We start from the raw sequence: 16104 nt of genomic DNA on the forward strand, positions 1-16104 counted from the left end.
AATAAAATCACCTTAAGGTGAGAAAACACAGAGCTGCCGAGATCTTTGCAAATAACAAGCTCTGAAATTCCACCACTGAAGCTTCCATGAGGCAGCAGTGTTCAGAAGTGTGATAGTTATCCTCACACTGGGCAACAGCAAATGAAAGGGAACCTTCCAGCTCTGCCTCTCTACACAGGGCCAGAAAAAAACAAAGGACAAGAGCAAAGTGGGGCTGTTTGGCTGCCATAGTTTTTAAGCATCACTGACTTGATAGTTCTTCTCAAAATGAACATGGGACCAGGCAGAGAAGGGACGTGGCAAATCATCCACAAAACTTTTCACAACACTGCCCTGGCAATGGGATCAGTTCCATCTATCAGCATGATGTGAAAACTGATGAACTTCTTCAGGTTCTACAGACCCAGAAATGAGCAATAAAAGATTTCTCTTTTAGTCCAATAGTGAAATTGCACATACATATGAGAAACTGGGGGGGTGGGAGAGACAAATTTTCTGAGTGAGGAGGTGTAGAGACATATTTGCTTGGGGAAAAATGAGGTTTTTCAGGTGCATAGAAAGAGCCTGTAGCTTTTGACTGAAGAGCTTTCCAGCCCAAATGAAGTATTTTACTTTGCCTTTGTATTATGCAAGACTTACATAATTTTAAATTCTTTTCCCCATTTCAAACTTTATATTTCTTAAGTCAGTTTTTCAACTGATAGTCTTAGAGTAAAATGCTTTGGTATTTTAAAAGTGTTGTCCTTTATCCTTTTGAGTTCAAATTACTCACAAGCTGCTTTAAAGGCCAGTATAGCTGGTCAGGCATGTAGTGCTGAGTACAGCCATGGTGTTTCTTGTTGCAGTCCCAGTCCTCTGGGATTAAGGCACAATGCAGCACGGACACATCCTTTGTATTCATGTCTGATAACATTTTTTAAGTTATCAAGGACTTTGAACACTCAATATATAAGGACACCCTTGCAATTTCTGGTTTGGTCTGTTTTAAAACTTCTTGTCAGCACAATAGGGCTAAGAAGCCTGAATTTAAGAGGAATGACAAAGAATGGCTAAAGCTCCCTGTGTTTGAATGCACCCCATTGTGCCTTTACTGTCCAGGATTTTCCACAACTGTCTTTCCAGCACAGTCTTTATCTGGATATAATTGAGCTGGTAAGTGGCAAAGAAGAACCCAAAAAGCTCTGTCTGATCACTGCAGCAGAGATTAAACTAAAGCTCTCGTATCACAGGCCACTGGGTTTTCTTCCCTCAGATGCTGATGCAAACACTTTAGTAATGAGTGAAAGCCCAACTTCTGTTCACAAGGAGAGAAAACACCAAGGGTTTAGTGGTTCTGTCCAAGAAATGGACAGTGACAAGACTGCAGAGCCATCACTTTGTGGTGCTGCTGTGCCTGACCCAGATGATGGGACTGGGGTGAGTCACTGCTCCTTCCCGAGCTCCATGTTCACTCCTCTGTGCAGGGCTGAGGCACAACCCACAGCTTTCCCCTCAGCTCCACTCCCAGCTGCTCCAGGAGCAGTTTCCCCATAAACTGTAGGGGAAAATACACCTTTCAGTGCAGAAGAGAGACTCTTTCAGTGCAGAAGGGAGACTGTGAAATGCATAGAATGCAATGGCTGTCAGCAACTGCTCAAGCAGCCCTTACAGCCTTTGCTGGACGCCTCCACCTCTTCTGCTGCTGCTGCTGCCCACCAAGAGCCAGCCCTGCACTGCCACCACCCCTGTGCCTGAGGAGCAGCTCATCAGCATCACAGTCACACCAGCCTTCAGCAATACCAGCTTTGCCCTTCACTCTCTGACAATCAAGAAGCATTTGGAAATGCTGATAGAAGAAAAAGGGAAAAAAAATCTTTTCCTTCAGAAGAATCCCAGCAGGAGCCTTCTGTGTCTCCCTCTGAGAAGAATTGGTTTTGTGTGGAACCACACAGTGCAACAGGCAGAGCAACAAGCAACACCCTCCACAACTTAGACACTTGCAAGCTCCCATGCTGTTCCCAGTGCTGCAGATCTGCCTCTCAGTGCATCCCCATCCAGACCCCGTCTGGGAAGCAAAGGCAAAGGCAAAAGCAAAAGCAAAGGCAGATAGTCAATTTGACTGTCACTCACTCCAACAAATCAGTGCCAAAATGAGTCCAGAGCTTAGATTTCTAAACTGCTTTCTCCATTGTCACCAAAACCTACTTTTCAAGCAGGACTTGCCAAGGCTTCAAATATTAACCACCATTTAGACTCAATCTGAGGGATGAAATTGGAAAAATAGAAACCGAAGAAATCTTTTAAAGCACAAAGCTGTTCTACCACACAGGCAGATGGGGTCACAGGTATAGGAAATACACTTTTCTGTCTGAAGTGGAAAAATGGTGATCTATGGGATGTGTTTTTCAATGGAAGATCAAGTTTCCATTACCCTTGTCATTCATAGGTCAAAGTCATCGAAACTCTACAGCAAAAAGGAAAGAGATGCACCTGTGCTACCAGAGAGTGAAGGATGAGGACAAAGATAGAGAATCAGAGACAGAGCGGCCTTTGACATTCCTCAGGAGAGAAAGGCTTTTTAATGGATTTAAATTAAAACTGTGCACAGAGAGCCTTTGCTGCTAAGCGAGACGGACGGCTGCCATTAGCATGAGCAGCCTTGTCTGACACATTTTGTCTGTGACCCTTTGCTGTGACAGGGAAGGCAGAACCTCGCCAGATTGTTGTGGTTGAAAAATTGCAAATCACCAGAAGAGTGGTGAAATAAAATAATTTAAAACAATATTTTTCAATCCACTTACCATTAAGGATTCAACACCAACACGTATTTCCTTTATAGAAACAGGGAAAAGTTTCTTTTTGCCCAGCTAACTGCATTGGGTTTGTGTAGCAAAGTTTTGGTAGCAGGGGTACAGGATGGCTGCTGTGAGAAGCTGCCAGAGAGTTTCTGTGTCTGAGGGAGCCAACTCCAGCTGCTCCATGAGGGACCCACCACGGGCCAAGGCTGAGGCAAACAGCCTCACATTCAGCATGGCATTTGACCCAGTACATTTGATACCAGCAAAGGGCATCAGATGTCTCTGATCCATACTGCTTCCACACTGAGCAGCAGGAGCAGGACGGTGTTGGGTGCAGGCCTGGCCAGGAACAATGACTGCTCTGCATTTTCCATGACCTTCTCACCCTTTGGGCTCTATGGCAGCTGCTACTTAGCAGGCCAGCCACTGCCAGGGTTGAACACTGCCAGGTACCAGAAGGATTTATGCTCTCAAGTTAGCTGCTTCTCTCTTCCCTAACAACAGCAGCATTATCTCCCAAACTGCATTTACCCAGCAATCCAGGCAGGGTCTAGCCCTGTATCCTTATGTGACAGCAAACCATTCCATTGCCAAAACACTCCCTAACCCCTCCAGCATGCTTAATGGTGAATGAAGCACTCAATTTGTTCTCAGTAGTTAAACACTTGAGGCAGATACTGTATGACATGGGAGATGAGGGTGCATTGAACCTGTACCAGGCCCCAGCTTTCCCCTATTTGCATGGCCAGGTGTGTGATAGAGGTGTCCAGCACACACCACATCAGCGTGATTCAGTGGAGCTCCCATCACTGTGGTGCAATCCTGGAGCACAGCCTCTCCTGCAGAGAAGAGCAGAGACAGGCTCAGATAACCATGTTTCAGAAGGAAACAGGAGTATTTCCACCTAACTTTGTTCTTTAAATGTGTGTGAAGACATAAACACTTGGTGTTCTGGAGGAGGACAGCTGTTGCTCCCGTGCCACGAGCTGCTGTTCCTTAAGGAGTCAGCAGCTCTCCAGAGCACCTGGTACCTCTCCAGCTTCCAGCCTGCTTCCTGCTGGGCAGTCTGCTCCATTCATATCTGATCCTGTTCCCTCTGAAGTGAGGGAGCAAAGAGCAGGAGCACTGGGTACAGCCCCAGTCCCTCAGCCCAGCAGGAACCAGGAGCAAGGGGCACCCCTGGAGAGGGGCTTGGCTGGAGACCTGTCCTGACCACCACTGTCAAAGCTCATCCAAACCCCCCAGAATCACAGCCACAGACTCTGAGGAAGGCAGAAGTGTAACAGCAATAGGAGAAAAGCTCAGGAATCTCCAGATGTCCCAGTGCTCTGGAAGTCAAAGATTTAAAAAAAAATACTTGCAATGCATTAGAAGTATTAGTTCAACTGAGTCTTCTGTGACACTGAAGTCAATCATCAGTGTTAGCATGAAACATTACCAGCAGCTCCAGATTGTTAATTCTCCTTAAGGTCTCAAATGTCCACGGGTAATGGATGTGAACCCAGATTCACTTTATGCAAGGGCTGAGAGCAGCTTTCTCCCATAAGCTAATCTCAGAAAGCTAAACCAAAAAACTATAGAAAAATGTTTTAATTAAATCCAACTGAAAAATCCACAAGAATGATGTACTGAGCTGTGCTCTACAATGAGCCCCTCCCTTCCCAAGCAGAGATTTTCAATAACTCTTGGAGTTATTAGATTTCAGAAGTGAAGACTTCTGAAATCTAATTAATTTATTTTACTTATTAAGATGTTGTCCTGGAAATAACATTTAAAGCTGATGTGAGACACTGGAGTTGTTTGAATTGCTTCCAAAACAGCCTCATGCAGCAGAGTCCAGTATTTTGGCAGTCAGCAGCAACAGGTATTACATGAGAGCTCAGAAATCAGTTCTTTCCTGTGATCTCATCCCCCTGATGAACAAACCCTTTAATTAACCAAGCAGTGCAGTTGCATCATTTCTGTAGCAGCACCACTCACTGATTGTGTGAAGAAAAGCTGCTGCAGAGAGGATGAGTCCATTAAAGAAAAACTGCCCTGCAATCTTTCAGGGAGATTATACAACTGCCTCAAAATTAAATTGACATTAATCCAACTCTCATTTCGCTGTTTGCCAACAAAAGCTCGTGTGTGATATGGAACAGTCTCTTTACTTTTTAACCAAAGTCTGGAATGCAAATTCAATTTTTATTTTGTCTTTGGTCTAACCTTAGGGGAAGTCTGCAAAAGTCATTCTTTCAGGTAATTCACTAGTGGTCTGCTGAGGCACCAGCCTGGGTCGATGCCCTTCCCTGCCGGGTGCTGGGGTCACTCCTGTAAACTGGACAGTGCAATTGCTCTGCTGCCCAAGAGCTTCACCTACACAGAGCCATGGGTTTCCTTCCTGTGTGCTGGGGATCACTGTGAGACCTCCCAGCTCCCTTCCCCGGGCACAGGTTTATGTCAGTCAGCAGGCAGTTTTTAGCAAGTCCTAAAGCTGAGCACACACCACACCTGCAGAGCACTCCCCTGCTGCCCAAGCTCCTGGCACAGCTGGCGGTGGCTGGTGCTGCTCCCTGGAGCTCAGAGAGCTGGGCACTGAGGAGCAGCTCTGACAGCTCCACCAGCATCCCAGCCAGGTGGGCACCAGCCCTTCACCCCAGCCCGGATGGAGGTGCCAGCTCAGCCTGCCATGGGGGAACAATCCCCAGCTCATTTCAGGAGCCATCAGCTCCTGCTTTGCCCTGTTTTTAAAACCAATGTGAATGTGACCAGCAGAGACTTGTCAAACCTTCAACATTTAATTTGGGGCACTATGATAAGACTCAAAATTAATCTGGATCCAGGGCAAAGTAATTAAAAACATGACTGGGGAATGGTCCTACTCGCATCTGCCTCAGGCACCTGAATCTGCCTCAGAAACACATCAGCATCTCCCTCTGGGATTCAGTGTGAGCCACCCTCCTCAGCAGCTCGATTAGAGACTTTGAAGTTGCAAAAGCTACATGAATGCCAGAGGGAATGTTTTTGCTCACCCTGATGGCATTCACTGCAGGGATTATGGCTAGGAACGCAAATGAGGTGAGCATGGGTGCAGGGACAGTCTGTGATCTGTTCCCTGGGCTCTACATCAGCTCCCTGCTGGAACAGCCCTGCTGCCTGTATCCACTGCCTGATAACAGCAGCAGCTCTCAGTCTTCTCTTTTAATCTACACAGTCGTTAAAATTCACTTTCCAGCAATTACCTGACATAAATTTTAGGAGAAGTTTGGGGTGTTGTACCCAGCCAGCTGATTAAAGCTGCAGAGTCAGAGCCCCACAGTGCTCTGGGCTCCTGTTGGACTCTGAATGATCTTTCCCTTCAATAGCCTGAGCAATGGTGGAATATTCACATAGGTTGTCCATACAGAACCAAAAATGAAAACTCATTCCTGGTAATTCTATCTGGAGAGGACCAGCCTCACACAAACCACAGGAGGCTCCACAGCTGAAGCCCTTTCTACCAAAGCAGCATCAGACCTCTCTGCAAACTCTAGACAAGTGCAATGATTTGAACAGGGAACATTGTCTATCTAAGCAAGAAAAACACAATAAACTTGGCAGCTTTTTTTAGAAAAAATCCAGGAATGGCAGATTCTAGCACATTTCCCCAGCCAGCAGCATCTTCCCTCCTACTGTTCAGTGACAGCACACACAGAGCAGTGTCCATCAGCCAGTGCATGGGGAATTATTGGGAAAATCTGTTTCAAGGGTGGTTTCAATCTTAAGTAGAATGCTGTTTAATCTCCAGTTATCTGTTGTTATTCCTTATTAGAGAAAGGAGAGCCTCTCAGTGATCACTTACACAGCAAGATGTAACAGAACTGACAGGGGTGACTCTCAGTGCAGTCAGCAGAGCCCAGCACATGCACCAGCCCCTTCATGGTGCTCCACAATGGGAAAGCACATCCCACTCCTTGTCCAGGTGCACAGGGGACCCAGAGCTCGTGGGACTGGGAAAAGTCCTATTTTCTTTTTATGTTACCCAGTTCATGCCCTGCACACACTTCCAGGGCCTTGCTGTCTTTCAGAAATGAAAGAAATTTGATGTGTGTGTGCTTCATTGCAGAAAATCATGCTCAGAGCAAGTCTGTGGTAAACCACATAGGAAAAAAAAATTATGTGCAGAAGAAGAGATTCCCAAAGCACCCCAGCCAGCCCTGAAATTATTTAACAGCTAGTTTGGGGAGAAAATGGAGCTAAACAAAGGCGGCAGCATGTGCAGTGCTCTCACAGCACAATTTAAACATGTCACAGAAAATGGGCCTGTCAGCCAAACAGGGATTTCAGGCAATATCTTAATTCCCAAAACCAGTCTATTGACAGTGATTTACATGTGACAGGAAGGCTCCCGAGCAGATGGGAAGCTGGCAGGCTGTTAGGATAGCTGCAGTCCAAGGAAGATTGACACTGAATGCTACAACAGTTCTACAGAGCAAACCTAAATATGCAAACTGTAAATGTAATTAAAAGGACTGGAGGGATTGGTTAGGAAGGGAGAATGAGAAGGCCTTGAAAGGTATATGTGGAAATATTTAGGCTAACACGTGGGATTTGTATGGCAACATTAGGAGGGATGAGTATCAGACAAAGAATAAATTTAGGGGGAAACCCACAAGGCTGTTTACTAATGCTCCTGATACACTTAACTAAGATAATTAAAAGATATAAGCTGACATGCCATTTAAGGAAAAAAAGATTATAGGAAACAGCCTGGCATCAGCAAAGAATAAACTGGTTCAATATACATTTCTTGAGTAAGTCTCACAAAGGATGCACTGCAAACCACAGATCCAACACACACACACAATCCTGCTTTGCCACCCCAGCACTTACTTGGGTTCTTTTTAGTCATTTTTAGGTCTCCCAGTTCAGCACTGACATCATAATTTCTTATGGGATATTAAGACTTGTGTCCTCAGAGGCAGCATTTAGTTCTGTCCCTTAGGAATTAATTTTTCAATTTCCACCTGTGCCAGTGGGAGGACTTTGCTGTCTGGCAAAGTCTGACTCTGAGAAACTGTTCTAAGGAGCAGGTCCTGTACTAAATGCTCTGTAATAAACAGTGAGTCCCTCAGCTGGAGCTTCTCAGTGACACAGAGAGTCCAGAGCTGCCACTCCAGCAGGGGAAGCCAGGAGTTAAACCAGGCCTTTGTCACCCAGGTGAGGAATTCTGACCCTGGAGAGCCCCAGACAGTCTGACACAGAGATGTTAAAATATCCCTCCCCTTGGCTTGCTGGGAATGTGCAGCTCTTTCCCTCCCTTACAGCCAGGTCAGGATCTTTAAAAGCAGGTGAATATATTTACCTCGTGTAATTTCAAGCCTTTTAACCACAGAACAGAGCAAGACTCTATTCTTTTAAAGCTGGGTGCTGAGTGGCACTGGGCTTGGCCAGTCTCCCAGCACACAAGGGTTGTTTACTCTTGGCAGACTCAGACACACTCCAGCACCTGTGGAAAAGGCTCTTCATTCCTGTTTCCACTTAGGTAATTCACTTTCTCCTTCAGATCATTACATGTATTTCTAAAATTAATCAACACCTGTCCTTTATTGTGTATTTTATCTTGTAATTCAGAAAATGGGCTTGTTGCCACTGAAGCTGCTCTACAAAATACTCCTAAATCTGATTTTCACCAGATGAGACTTTTTAGGAGCAGGAGCTGTGCTGGGCCAATAGACCCTTCTCTGTGTTCCCTGTGTCCCTGCTGCTGTCACAGAGGGACAGATGGCCCATCTGAGCACCACCAAGAAGTAAGATTTTGCTTTGCTCCAGCTCCAACTGTTTGGAAGCAACAGTCAAGAGTCATTTCCATCTGGCTCCCCCCAGTTAATGGGATCAGATTTTCCCAGCTCCTCTGCACAGTACCTCCATCCTGTAGGAATGCTGGCCTTCCCTTCCTCTGAAGAGACAAAATATTCTGGAATACTCAGGATGTCTTTAGGTAGCTCCTGGGGATTGTTCAATGAATTTTCCAGTGGTTAAATCCATATTCTTCTTTTATGTATCAGAGTCATTTAAATTGAGATCTTGCACCTTGTTCAACCAGACTATGACAATATAACTCAAAGTTAGTCTCAAACTGTACAGCATTGCTGTGGATCAGCACTTTTTGAAGATATTAACACTGTTTTCACTGAAATTTTGCAGCATCTTCAATCAGGGAGATGAAGGAGTAGTTTTATCAGATCAGAGAAAAAGTAGTCTCTTGCCTCAATCAGGGACCAGCTGGAGTTACTTCTGGAAAAAATGAAAAAAACTGTACAGGGTTTAAAGCTACTGCCTAATTTTAGATTAAAACACTTCCCTGAGGATCTTTAAAGTAACTTTCATTCATGTCAGGGATTTTTTTTTTTTTTTTTGCCCACCAAAAACCCTTGGAAATGTTTACTTGCAGTGAACACAAGTTCACTGGGCTGTAGGAAGGGGTCCTGTGGGTACAGCAGGTACAGATGTATTTTCCAGCTGTTCCACTGGCTCAAGTCAAGCTGGAGTCCCAGTATCTCCTCAGGACTGTGTTTTGTGTGTGTACATGTTAAACATCAGACTGCAATGTTTTCTGTACCCATGCAATTACAATGCAACCAGTAACAGACACTGAACAACATCCTGATTTTATAAACTGATTTTATAAATTGCCTCCAAAACTCCTACCTCACTTCAAAAAGCAGTGTCACAGACATCACTTTTTATACCCAAACCCAGCCCATGGTTATCACAAGGTGTGAAGGAAAGCAGTGTTTGGGCAGCAATTATATTCCTCATTGTTACCTGTAAGCATCAGAGGAATACAAAGTGCTTTGATCTAAGGAAAAGGCAGTGCAGGATTCCAGGTAGAGTTTAGCATAAATTTATTTCATTAAAAGCTTCATTAACCTGAATTGTTTTGCATCTCATTAGCTTCAGACACTCTGGTTTAGCATATGTTCACCTTCTTTCACTTTTGCAGTCCTTCCTCCTCTGTCAGATGGTTCCTGAGCAGCTTCCACCATCACTTCTGGACACTGCTCCAGTAAAACCTGCTGATTCTGGAAATACTTCAGCTGGCACTAAAGCCTTCCAAGGGAAGGCTGAAAGCAGCATTCCTCTTGGCTGCAGAAAACTGATTTTTCTAAAGTTTACGTCTACTTGCCATTCTGGAAAGAGTTCCTGTCCACATCCCTCATGACACAGGACCTTGTCAAGAGAAATGGGTGAAACCTCCATGTCCTGCAGTCCCAGAGATCCCACACTCCAGGGACAGAGGCCAGCAAACCTTTGTCCTGGCATCCCTGTGTGAAAGCCAGCAGCTGCCCACCTCCCTAGAGCACATCTTTTACTCAGACATGTGGCAGCCCCTTTTCTTCTGTCTGTGGATCCCTCTAATCCAAATTCCACTCCTCTGATTTTCCCATCTTCAGCTTCCTTCTTGTTAAAGTCCCAACTTCCTGTGCCATTTCCTACTTTCAGGTTATAGCACTCAAAGCATTTAAAACTCCTCCCAGTCAAACCTGCAGAGCAGGGGGCTCTCCTGAGAACACTCACCTGTTTTCTGCTGCTTTAGGCTGCAAGAACTGAGTACTTGAAATCTTTACTTTGGTGTCCATGAAGGTCTGACTTTGGAGATGCACTGTCTGGGGCCCCTCACTGACACATCCTTGCACTGGTGGCTGTTACCTCAAGGCCTTTCAGAACACTCTCAAGAAGATGAAAAAGTGAAACTAAAGAAATCTGGAGAAAAGTCAGCACTTAAATGCCATTAAATAGTCATGGCTCAGGTAGTTCATCTCAACTCATTGCAGGACACTCCTCTAGTTCTAACAGGAATAGCAAGAGAATTGAAATCCCACCTTTTCTGGCAGCACTATCAGTGAATATCATTGGGAATATTTTTAATTAACATTTTAAATATCAGCATCTACACTGGAACCCTCTTAAAACCTTTCTAAACAGATCTGTGCAGAGCACTTTGACACATACATGTCAATGCAGGGCTGGATCACAGTTCCATGAGTTCCCTCCCTAGCAGGGACAGGCAGTTTGCTGAATGGCACTAAAACTCCATTGCTCCTCTAATCTGTGTTAGGAAAAGTGCTGGAAATCCAAGGGTACCACTGCCAGGGACGAGCCTAAGGGACACTCTGAACCTGTCTGTGGCTGCTGCCACGGTGTGAGCTCTGGACACTCCTCAGAGGGAGGCACTGAGCAGGGAACAAACAGCCTGAGAGTTCAGTCAGTCAGGTTCAAACCCCAGCTCTGTCTGACCAAGACACTTCTCTGGGCTTTACTACCACTAAAAACAACCCTACAGATGACACTGTTCCCTCTCAGTAGAATACTGCTCAGCTGGGGTTTTTTTGGTTACTTACAAGTGAATTAAGTATTATACTCTTCCTTCCCTCCCATTTCATTATTTTTCAAGAGACACAATTTCTAAACAAGGGAGAAAACTGCAATACTGGTGCCAAAGTCCTCCTGTTGGTCTCTTCAGAAGCTGAGAACTGCTGGCACTAGCCCAGGAAAAGCAACAAAGAACAGGAGGAGTTTGGAGAGCAGCTAGACTTGCAAACCTCAGAGCACTGTAGAATAAACCCAACACAAAACAGAAAGATGATTGGCAGGGATGGGATGACTCTGCTGCTGGAAATGAAGGTGCGATGAATAATCAGGCACCTCTGACCCAGGAAAACATTGACTTCATTTGCAACACAAAACTGATTGCAGATGGTATTTGGGGAGGGGAATCCAGCTATTCACTGTGCTTTCCCCTCAGAAGAAAAATTCATTTCCTCTGTACTGTTGAGCAATGAAATGCACCTGATTGGATCTGCTAAGACAGCTGCACATAGAAGGTCTGGAATGAAAAAATAAAGAGTCCATGGGGTTGATGCTAAAGGTAATTCTATTAAAATAGTGGGCTGAGGGGGAAATGCACATATAACTCCTATTTTAATAAAGAATTAAAACAAATCCCTTAAAGGAACAAATTTATTTGGGCATTTGTTTGAAATCCAAATAAGACTGTTGCTGAACTGGATGCTGGATGCCAGTGCACAATCAAGGACGTTCCTCCCATTTGTTCCTATTACTGCTGACTTCTTCCTGCACTCCAGCTGCTCCCTGCCTCCCCCCTGGCTGTGTGCTGGGACTCCAGGAGAGAAGGGAGAGCAGCAGCAAAGGCCCATCCCTACAGCGGGCTGAGCCCGGGGTGCTGCTGTCAAACACCTTGTGCTGACACAGCTGACAGCGGCAGAGTGAGGCAGCTCTGACTGCAAAGAGGCCCGAAGATACAGAATAAATAATCCCTCCTCACCCTGGGCTCAGCCTTTGACCTGTGGAGAACCGGGTGGAGCAAAGCCTGACTGGGCAGCAGATGCAAACAGCCCAGGCTGTCCCTCTGCAGCCTGCACTGCCTTCAGCCTGCGCACGTGTGACATGCACAGCTCCGCGCTGCAGCTCAGCTGCCACAGCCCCTCTGAACAAGGGAGTTTTAACACTGGCTTTCCAGGGCCATTAGAAATAAAGTCCAGAGGTAAGGAGGAGGAGGAGGAGCAGGAGGATGCATTTGGATTTTTTTTCTTGCACCTCCTCAGCATCACTGGAGGGCAGATGTTTGTCACATCAATAAATGAAATGGGGAAAGGACTAGGAAGCTCAGCTTGGGTTTAAGGCAGGTTTGCCTCAAGAAGCATCAGGTATTTTCCTGTTGCAACACAAGCAGGGTATTTTCCTTTCTTTTCCTAAAGAAAATGCCTACAACCAGGATTTCAAATACATATGACTAAGATTGGACTCCTAAACCAATAATTAAATCTTTAAGCAAATGGCCTGATCTTCTTCAGTGTTGATCACACAGTGACTTAACCCACCTTTGTAAGGAACTAAGGGATGCAAGGCTCTTGGGGAAACAGGAATGAGAAAAGAAAAATGTCAGGCCCCTTCCTAGGGTATATGCTAGTAGAATTAAACAGGTAGCTTGAAGTCAGCACTTCAAAAATTATTTCCTCCATCCTTTTACTTCAGTTTCAAGCCTACTGCCCAACACATTTGAAACTGAAAAGCAAATTACACCTATATATATGAATGCATAAATTTACCTCTGAATTAAATTTAAAAGAATTTTTCACAATAATATAGAGAAATATTAACTGTAGGAAAAGACCCACCAGAGTGTATGAGCAGACAAAGTCAGACCTTGGTGCCACAGTGTGAGCTGAGTCCTTGGCAGGCTGGGTTTGTTCTTTGCACAGACTCCTGGTTTTAGGGAGACTGGGTTTGTTTCCCAAGCTTGCTCCAGGTCCCTTGGCAGGGTCAGGCCTGCTGGGATGCAGACACATTCCAAACCTGGGCACTTCCAACAGGGCATTTACAAAGCACCTTCCTGCCATGGGATTTGACAGCATGTACATTAATCTCTCCAGTTACAGCCATTTGACCCTTGCAGGGTGTGCAGACAATTTACATACTAATAGCAAAACTGTTAGGAAACACAAAATGACACAAAGTGAGATCCACACAATTTTGATCAGCTACACATCATCAGGATCAAGAGACTCCTCATCTTAACCTTTGTTTCCCTTATAAGCCAAAAGCTTTCTAAGAACCTTTCCAAGGCTTTATTAGATTACAATGAGGGTAATTATAGCACTGAGCTGAATCCAGTGCTCTCTTGTAATGAAATACAGCCAGTTCCAGCTACTTGAAAGCCAGCCTGACTTGGCAGGGCCCCACAGACACTGTTCTTTCATGGGTTTTTTGTCTATTCCAAGGGATGAGGTGACTGCTCCCCAGTCCCAGGCACCCTCACAGGCAGAATGGGAGAACCCAGTGCTCAAAGGAGGCCTGAACAATGAACAGTGTTTGCAAACCAGCAGAAGGATCTCTCAAGAAAACATTTTCCATGAAAGTTTGGGGATAATGGAGGACTTTTAGCTTTCTTAGTTATTTCAGAATTTATTCCAACAGACACTGCACATGCATTGTGTTGTGGGGAAGGGAAAGAATAAGCAGAGGTGATAGATCTACTGCTAAGAAAAACTAAAATCAGCTACAGCATAAATATGGCTGAGTGGGCCTTTCTTCACTCCTGTGATGTTATTCTCAGGTGGAGTGTCTATCTCCTTTAGCTGACTTTCCATACAGAAATTCTACAGATTCTGAGCCAAGAGGACACTAATATACACAAGTGTACCTAATGGTAAAGGCACAGGTGAGCTCCAGTCACTGGGCAGTGCAGGGCTGCGAGGGGAGACAAGTGCAGGGGAGGGGAACGAGACAGAATTCAGCCATCTATTCTGAAACAGAGTATGGGGGAAACACCAATTTTCATTGCTGGCATACTGACCCAGAGCACCTGTGCAGGTGCTGAATTTTTGGGAAGGAGAGAAAAAGTTACATGAAACATCTTTGGCAATTAAAATTCTGCTGCCAGCAATGCCACAGCACATCACTTGTGGAAGAAGTGAACCCTCTGCAGAAGTGGTTACACAACCTGGTATTGTGACTTAGACATGTCCTGTCCACTGGATGCCTTTACACCTAGAAATAATCACAGCTCTGAAGGCAATTTTTATGCAAAGCAGAGCTCTAAAACTTGTTTAAAAATACCCACACAAACAGCAATAAAGGTCACCTGCCCCTGCTTTAGGGAAGGGGAGGAAAAGATCACAAGGATTACCTGAATGGACTTATAAAATTCCACCTTTTGGAGCTGTTTCAAAGTGCCTCTTACTCTCTATCTTGACTGGAAAGAGCAAAGAACAAATGTTAGAGGTAGGAGGAGAATATACAAACAATTACAGAAAATATACATTTTGACAACTTGTCTGATCATCATTCAGTTGCTACAAGGGACAGATTCCCTGCAGCAGGAATGCTGCAAAACAATCTCAATAAACAGCAGCAGCTGTTTCCAGTGTAGACAGAGCAGCTGATTTAGTAACTTTATTTAAAGCCCTCCATTTTTCTCTTACTTGTACCTAATTAGAACCATAGTAAACAACTGATATTTCAGTTGAGGCCTGAAAATCTCAGTTCCTCCACTGGCCATGTGCCAGGACTCTGTGACTTTCCCTAACTCAGGTTGGTGGTGGCATGAAAAGACTGTAATGTCTGAAATAGCTCCAGCACTAAGGGAACCCCTCCATGCAGAATTTGGTGACACCCACTAAGAAGCAAAATCAAGATATGCAGAAAATGTTAAGAAATTCTACTCCTCACACAAATCCCAGTGAGGAAGTTCCATCTTTAAGAGACAGCACCAAGCAGCTGATGGAAACAGCTTCCCTGCCATGGAGGCAGAGGCTCCCTGAGCTGTTCCATGCAGGGGCTGCATCTCTCCATGACCTCTGCCAGCAGCTCTCAGTGACACAGGACAGGGCAGCTCCAAGCACAGCTCATATTATCCAGTTGTTATTCCTGCTAAATGCAGGGAAAAAAAAAAATCAAAAAAAACACATAGTTTGCCCATAAATTGAAATGAAAAGAGAGAGGCATTCAAAAAGATGGGATGACTAGTCAGTGTGATCCTGCTCATTTCTAGGCACTGACTGTCACAGAGGAGATTGAAGTAGGAGGAGGGAGGAGTTTGCCATGGACTGCTTGTACCATTTACAGAACAGCATTTGGCATCTCTTGCTCATATGTCAAATACGTGCCTGCACAGCGTGCCAGATGCAGCTCCTGATGAATTTTTTTAAGAGGAATTTAATGCTGACATAACAAAAGTGATAAATTGCTCAACTGTTTGCAGGGCAAATCTTGAATGTACCGATAGAGAAGCACATGGAGCTGCTGAAATCCTGCCATGGCTGAAGCACTGAGGACCTTTGCAAGCATTCATATCCAATAGCAAAAATCCCTTCTTGGATATGGGCTCTCTGGCAGCACAGGGGTTTCCAAAAGGTCAGTGGTATAATGGCCATAGCTAGTTTTTACAACCAGAAAAAGTTGCTCAATTTTTCAGAATACAAACTTTATTTTAAAGACAATTATTACATTCTCACTGAGTATTACAAGGTTTCTCTATTATTTCCCACAATGGCCACATTGCACTACCTAGGTTTAAGTCAGATTTCAGAACAGACTTTTTAAATACTAGGTAGACAGAGGGAAGAACAAAAACCTGCAGTAGCTGAATTATGCCATTTACAGTGACATTAGACATTCACAGTCATTACAGGAATATTGTGCTTTATGATCCTTATGATTTACTGGGAGAATCATCAACATTTACAACACTTTACAATTCACTTGCCAATATCTTGCTTAGGCTTTAAGGTGCTACTGAGAGCTAAGCCAAGGACAAACAATGGAACTTGGCCACACTGGT

The sequence above is a fragment of the Pyrgilauda ruficollis genome, unplaced genomic scaffold (genome assembly GCF_017590135.1).
Source record: "Pyrgilauda ruficollis isolate IOZ18807 unplaced genomic scaffold, ASM1759013v1 scaffold168, whole genome shotgun sequence".
Lineage (NCBI taxonomy): Eukaryota > Metazoa > Chordata > Aves > Passeriformes > Passeridae > Pyrgilauda > Pyrgilauda ruficollis.